This window comes from Antechinus flavipes, chromosome X, assembly GCF_016432865.1.
Source record: "Antechinus flavipes isolate AdamAnt ecotype Samford, QLD, Australia chromosome X, AdamAnt_v2, whole genome shotgun sequence".
Classification (NCBI taxonomy): domain Eukaryota; kingdom Metazoa; phylum Chordata; class Mammalia; order Dasyuromorphia; family Dasyuridae; genus Antechinus; species Antechinus flavipes.
Genome location: NC_067404.1, coordinates 67,105,807 through 67,113,288, shown reverse-complemented (window position 1 = coordinate 67,113,288; position 7,482 = coordinate 67,105,807). Strand labels below are relative to the sequence as shown.

General features: G+C 38.7%; 1 long non-coding RNA gene across 1 annotated transcript; it reads right to left on the bottom strand.

Annotated features, from left to right (window-relative positions):
• Positions 1 to 1,791: 1,791 nt before the first annotated feature.
• On the bottom strand, positions 1,792 to 6,697 carry LOC127542725 (uncharacterized). Its single transcript, XR_007948802.1, has 3 exons — positions 6,616 to 6,697; positions 6,335 to 6,520; positions 1,792 to 1,863 (listed from the first exon to the last, which is right to left on the bottom strand). It is a non-coding gene; the product is annotated as an uncharacterized LOC127542725 (long non-coding RNA).
• Between the last annotated feature and the right edge of the window lie 785 nt (positions 6,698 to 7,482).

The window sequence follows — 7,482 nt, the reverse complement described above, 5'->3', positions numbered from 1 at the left end:
TTTTTTCCCTTTACAAAGGATTGTTGTTTTCAAACTCTGGTGACCCCACTGAGGGAAAAAAACACAGATGTTAATTAGAAAAAGATGGCTGAATAGGTAGAAGAAACATCCTACTCAATATGTCCATACATTTCTATTTCAAAAAGATTCCAACTAATATATGATAATTTGTGAGAATATGCAGAATGCAAAAACAGGGTTTTCTTTTTAGATTGCTGATTATCACTGAAGGAAACCCAAAGTGGGAGACAGACTTCTGTGGTAAGAATCTGGGCTGATAAAACTTAACCCTAGATTAAAAAGTAACAAAGTCAACAAAAACTTCCATTAAACTCTGCTTAAAAACAACATTCTCTCAGAAGTGACTATTCTAAAGGATGCCAAGAAATGGAATTCACCAACTCAAATTACATATGTCATGGTCACCCTCAGTGATGGACCTTTAGCGCACAAATTGTAATGCAACAACTTGTCACATCCAAATGCATTTATTAATTACAGTGAATGTGATTTTGTAGAATTCACTAGTAAAATAGTGTCTGCTCTTGACTTACAGTGAGAAGGGAACATGGGTGCTTTTAGTATTTTGAAATCAGATTTAGCAAGTTACCACTGGTCATCAAGAAATAGAAAGTTGATGTCTAATGTCAAAGTCAAGACTACTTTATAGTTAACATAAACCCTACTAATCTCAGATTATTTAGTAAAATCAGTGGAACGAAGTAGATACTGGAGTGCAAACAATGTCCTTTTCTCCACAGATATGTATTTAAAAGGTATTATAGATGACTTAGCTATCACAGCAGGACTATGATGGAACACTGAGACAGGGTCTTTTTATTTTTATTTTTTTTTTTGCTGGGGGATGATGAACAGACTCAACTATGGTAGAAGGAATCAAAGGGGCTGAGTTAGTTAATGAACTTTTCCAAGGGACAGAGTCCCAAGACACATACACTTCTCTAAGGGAAGCAAAGACCCACCTGGGAAAGCATTAGTGACTTCTAAGGTACTAGAGACATAGTCTCAGCCATACTATGTATTGTTAAGTATCTTTTTTAATGTAGGATTAAATTTTTCCACAGTCATATATACAAACATTTTTCGTATTCATTTTTTTAAAAATTTGAGCTTCAGATTCTCTCCTTCCTCTCTCCCTAAAGACTCCCCTGCATTGAGAATGGAAGCATTTCAATATAAGGTATACCTATATAGTTAGGTAAAACATTTCCATAATAGTCATGTTATAACAAAAAATACAGAGCTCCCCCTGCCAAGAAAAATGAAGAAAGTTTTTTAAAAAGTATACTTCAATCTGCATCCAGACACTGTCAGTTCTTTCTATGAATGAACAGAATTTTTCAAACTTGTCTTGGATCACTGTATTGCTGAGAAGTTATTTTACTATTTATTGTAAGAGTCTCCTAATCAGCAACTCTATCTCCATTCTGTCCCACTCTCTAAACTATCTTCCACACAGCTCCCAAACCGATACTCTTGAATAATAGGTTAGAAAGTGTCAGCCTCATGCTCAGGAAGCTTCAAGTGTTTACCTTTTGCCTCTGGAACACACCAGATAGGTGCTGTGTCATTTGAACTCCAGCACAATGTATCTCTGACCTACTTTTCCAGATTGATTTCATCTTGTTTCACTGTCTCCACTTCTTATAACTGTTCCATTTACATTCTATCTCCTGCCTCTTCACAAGTTATTTCCTTTCCCAGGAGTGCTTTGTATTCTCACCTCCATTCTTGGAATCAGTGATTTTCTCCAAGGCTCATTTCAAGTATCTGCTCCTTCAAGTAGTCCTTCCTGATCTCTCTTGTTCTCCTAGCGGTGGCTGGATAGCATACTGCAGTGACCTGGAGACAAGAAGACCGATAATCAAAATATTTACTGGCTATGGGATCCTGGACAACTTATTTTACCTCAGTTTTCAACTGTAAAATGGGGATAAATAATATTACCTATTTCAAAGAGTTGTTGGGAAGATCAAATGAGATAATATTTGTTAAAAAAACACTTTGCACAGTACTTGCCACATACTAGGCACCATACCTTCCTTCTCCTTTCTTGCCCTCCAATTTGGCAAGGCAAAAGAGTGGCAGGACACTTGAGGTGGAAGATGGAGCCTCCACATGTTCACAAGGCATGTGGTAGAGTACTACCAGAGACCCAAAGTGCCCAAGGACGATAACTGACAGGATCATGCTAGAGGGGAAGCCCCCCATGGATTTTAGCCCCCTGTACAAAAGCTTGGCTCATTGTTCCCTCTTTAGGATTTTGAAGTTTTTGGAACATTTTGAAAACAAATCTCCTTTATCAAGTTATGCAGACATGAAAATTCCTCCCCAAAATATAATAGAGCAATATCTAGCCACTGATATTAATTTTGATAGAAAGCATGGGCTAACATTTTGGGCCTTCTTCAAAACCCACCCTCATCCAATAGTAGGAAGTGTTCCAGAAGTCATTTTGTTGCCATTTCCATTTGGATGTTGTGCTTTGATCTTGCACTTGCATCTCTAAACACCTGAGTCTTGACATTAACCGCTGCATTCGTTGTCCATTGATGTTAATGTGCATATTAACAAATCTGATTCCTAAATGGGAACCTAAGGGAGGTGCCTGTGATCTTCTTACAGAATTTAGCTGACCACCATATAATCCTTATCTTCCTTATCTGTCTACTGTCCACTGTTAGTCCCAATATAGTTAATGCTAAGGAACTCACAGTGAGAAATTATATACTTGAGGTTATCATTTCTCTTTTTCCTCCCAGTTAATCTGGTTGAAATCCATTATCAACATAAAAGACTAGAAAAGAAATTTGGGATTCTGAGTGAACTAGGAATTCTGAAATCTTGATGCCTAATGAATTGTAACATCTTGGAAAAAATTGACATGGCTTTCTTTTTTCCCCTCACCTTGCACTCAGGTTGTCATTTAAGATTAATGATGAAGATATATTTTTCTAATAGCTTTAATTCCATACCCAGCCTGATCGCTAATACAATTCTAGGGAGGCACAAGGGACTAAGAAACCTTAATTACTTTTGAAATTCTGCATGGGAATCAAGTGCATCAGTGAAATACAAATAATAGAGAGGTGCACATTGGGAAGGAAAAGTTCATTTCTGTTACAAAGAAACAATAATATTCTCCCAAATATGAGCACTGAGTTGACTTCACATATTCATACTCCAAACATGTGCCCAGAGATGATGGGCCACCAGAATCTCTCTCCTATAACAGATGATCACATCTGGGCTTTGCATGGATCAAGGAGCAGCACAAAGCGATTCCAAGGATAAGGCCTCAAAGCTATATCCTTTTTTTGGTAAATGCTGTCCAAAGCCATCATCCAGAAGAAGCTAGTGACTCCAGTTTACAAGTCTAAAACAAAAACACCCAGACATCAAATAGCCCTCTTCAATATTTAAAAAGGCCCATTATCATTTTGACTTTCTACCAGAGGCCTTCAATTAAAACTTATGGGGTTCAAGCAGATTTGTAGGGTGTCTCTTTATGGAAAGCCTTCATCGTTAAGGGAGTTACTGATGCTGAAAGTTATTGCAGCATTGAAGATCAGGAATTCATCCAACCTTAACAGGACTTTAGAGAGTTGTGGAAAAAGATAAAAAGACTCAACCAGGAGTCACATGACAGTTACGTTCAGAGGCAGTCCTTGCACTCAGGTTTTCCTTTCTATCCAGTATACTGGATAAAGAGCGTACTTTCTATCCAACCTTTCAGGATTGTCTTTTGGTTTTATGGAAATAGCACCATATTTCTTAGTATGATTATTTCTCATGAACAAAAATTTCAACTTTTCCAGTATGAGAAGAAAGAAAATATCCAGGATGCACTGTGGGATAGAGATAATTCCTCAGAGAAAAACATTTTTAAGATATCTCTATTGTATCTGTATTGTTCCATTTTACTTCTCTAGTCTATTAAAGAATGTAAAAGAGAAAAAATCCAGCATGTTAAAAAGCTCTCAGCTGGATATTCTCTCCTTGCAACAATCCCCTTAACTATCAATGCTTCACCCTCATGATTATAGCTCTTTTTAGATACTGTGTCCTTCATCCCAAAGGGAAATGGACTTTGAAAGACTCAAAAGCAATGTCATTAATAAGTGAGCCCACTAATCAAATAAAACACAATAAATAATATCAATCATCTGTCTTCAATCTCATGGGGTCAGTGAGATGCTCGAAGACTTACTTGATGCCCCAGGGAGCTTCTATTCATAAGATGGTGTGTCCTCTGGCATGCTGCTTTCACACAGTATTATTACAGTTATACACAGGAATAAAATGAATTTTCACCATAGTTGCTTTTACTATACATTAAACCAGCTGTCATTTGTATGTGAGAGCCAGTAACGGATCTCCCCAAGCCAGGACCATCTTCTCTGTACAGTCTGCATTACAGCATAAGGTCCCTTCCACACCTGAGAATTTTTTTCCTAGACTTTGGTGAAATACAAATGAGCACAGACTTTTAAGACTGGATTAAGGTGATGCTTTTTAATTTGAATTGAGAGGGAACTCTGCAACTCAACTGGAAAGTGGAACAAAAAGAGCCATTAGGAGCACAGACTCATAGATTCCCCAGCTTGGCATTTAAAGTCTGCTACAATCTGGCTCCCACCTGCCTTTCCATTCTTAACTTCAATTTATTCCTTTTCACACACTATTGCAATCGTCCCATAATTGCTAATCTTGCCTCTTCTTCAATCCATTCTCCACACAGCTACCCATATAAGCATATCTTTAGAGCTGAAAGGGATCTTAAGGGTGCCTGAGTCCAAACTTCTCATTTTCTAGATGAGGAAACTGAGGCTCAGAAATCTTAAGTGACTTGTAGAGAGTCACACAACTGATGACTGATAAGGAATTCAAAGCTAGAGATTTCAGCTTCCAAGTGTGAGTCCATCTCCTATGCAACACTGTCTTTTCTTCCCTGATTCCAAAATCATCAATTTGGGATGTTTGGGGAACAAATATAAAATCATCAGCTTGGCATTTCAAACCTTTCATAGTCTAACTCCAATCTGATTTCCATATTCTTTCTCTGTGCATATTTTCTGTTCATGGCAAACTGGCCTCCTAACTCTTCCCTGTATACATAATTCTTTGTTCCCTCAAATAGGCTGTCCTCCCCCTCATCTCTGGAGTGCCCCCTCCCATTTTACCTCTTCTTTCTCTTTCTCTCTCTCTCTCTCTCTCTTTGCTGAGACAATTGTGTCTGGGGCCAGATTTGAACTCAGGTCCTCCTGACTTCAGGGCTGATGCTCTATGCACTGTACCACCTAGCTGCCCCTACACTTTACCTCTTCTCAAAGGCATCCCTAGTTTTCTCAGGAAGCACAGTTCAGGCCCCATCACTTAGTAGGGGAGCTTTCTGGATTTTTCCATTGCTTATTCTTACAACCCTTGAAATCAGACTGTATTCCTTCACATACATCTTATACTTACCTGTCTGTGAACATGTGAAACCTCTGAGGAGGAAAAATAGAAAGAAGATCGTTTGAGAGGGCTGATTTTTTCAATTCTGTCTCTGTATCCTCAGAATATAACAAGTCTTATACTTAGTAGGCAATTAATTAGTATTCATTTAATTGAACTGAATAGATTAAAAGCCAAAAGGAACCCTGGCTATCTTCTAGTCCAAAGCTTCTTAAACTGTGGCTTGTAACCCTGTGTGGGGTCGGGTAACTGAATGTAGGGGTCATGAAAAATTCATATTCCACCAATATTTAATTCTTTAGGTAAAAATAAATCCATCTCATTTTTTTTGCAAATTTTCTTTTCCATAAATGGTAAAATTATAAACATAACAAATATATATATTTATTTCTATAATGTATATTTACACATATATAAATATATGTTTTAAAATAAATTTCTTTATGATTTACTATCAGCAAATATTTGATTTGGAGAGCTATTTTAGATACTTCTATACAATGGGTCATGTAAAAATCTCTCAGAAAAAGGGCTGTGAGTGGGAAAAGTTGAAGAAGCTCTGATTTAGTGTACCATTCTATTTTATAGAGGGGAAGTTGCAATCTTGAGAAATTGGGTGGCTTTCCCAAGGTCTTACATGTGGCTAATGGTATGACTGGCATTTGAACAAAAGAGCTTTAACTTTACATTCCAGACTCCAGTTTCATTTCCACTATAATATGAAAGTTACATTAAAAAATAGTAAAAATTGTGCTTGCATTTTCAGTCCTCAGTTGTCTCCCCCTGTCCCTCCCTGTTCCTCCCAAGCCCACATTAGAAAAGATCAACATTTCATGTGAAGCCATACAATACATACTTCCATATATCCATTTTTTCTCTGGAGATAGATAGCATTTTCCTTCCGAAGTCCTTCACAGTTGATCTGAATTTTCCTGGAACTCCGAAGAGCTTAGCCATTCATGTTTACTCTTCCACTAATTTTGCTGTACCGTGACATTCTCTTGGTTCTGCTCTTCACTCAACATTAGTTCTCCAAACAATCCTTCGGTACATTACATATTTTTGTAAATCAACTCGTTCATTATTTCTCATAGCACAATAATATTCCATTCCCTTCATATTCCCCAACTTACTCACCCCTTGCCCAACGGATGGGCACCCCCTCAATTTCCAGCACAAAATGAGCCGCTGTAACTTTTTTTGTATATATAGGTCTTTTTCTTTCTTTCTTTCTTTCTTTTTTTTTTAAATCTCCTTGGGGTTCAGACCCTCGCGTCGAAGGTGGGTTGAGAGCTCCGGAAGCTCCCCTCCCCCTGCTTCAGTTGCCCCCAAGGCCTGCTCCGGGCTTGCGCTGGATGTGGTCAACGATTGGCTGCGTTGGGCAGGGAGGGCGGGATTTCTGGTGTCGGGTTCTGGATTGTTCTGGTCCCTCACCCGCAGCAGACGTTACCTGCGGGCTATCCAAATTGTCTTGGGGGGGCAAAGTTGTTTCACTCCGTACTGTTATCAGGTTTTCCTCTCCCGAATTCATTTTGAGGCAGGATTTTTAAATTGCTTGGAGGGAAATTTGCGGGCGGTCCGGCGAGGGTGTCCCCTGCCTTTTTCCCGCCATTTTGGCTCGGTCCCTCGAGTTCTGGTTTTGTTGAATGAACCATTAAAATCCGAGAAGCACAAATGCTAAAACCAGAAGAGTCTTTAACAATAGCCTAGAGTGAGCCCTTCTTTTCACTGAGGAGATTTTCTTTGCCTGCGGTCACACAGCTAATTAGCCACAGAGCTGTGGCAGGCCGCTCTGGAGACCTCGTCTACACCTGCGCTACAGAATCTGCTGAAAAGTGAGTAAGTCTTTTATCCTCCGTAGACCTCATATTCCACCTTTATAAAATGAACTCCCATGTGGGAGAGACGGTTGAAGCCAACATCCAATACATTCTTAGAAATTCTTAATGTTGACTGTAACAACTTGGGCTGTTCTGTGCATCGTTACATTGAGTTTTACAGTTC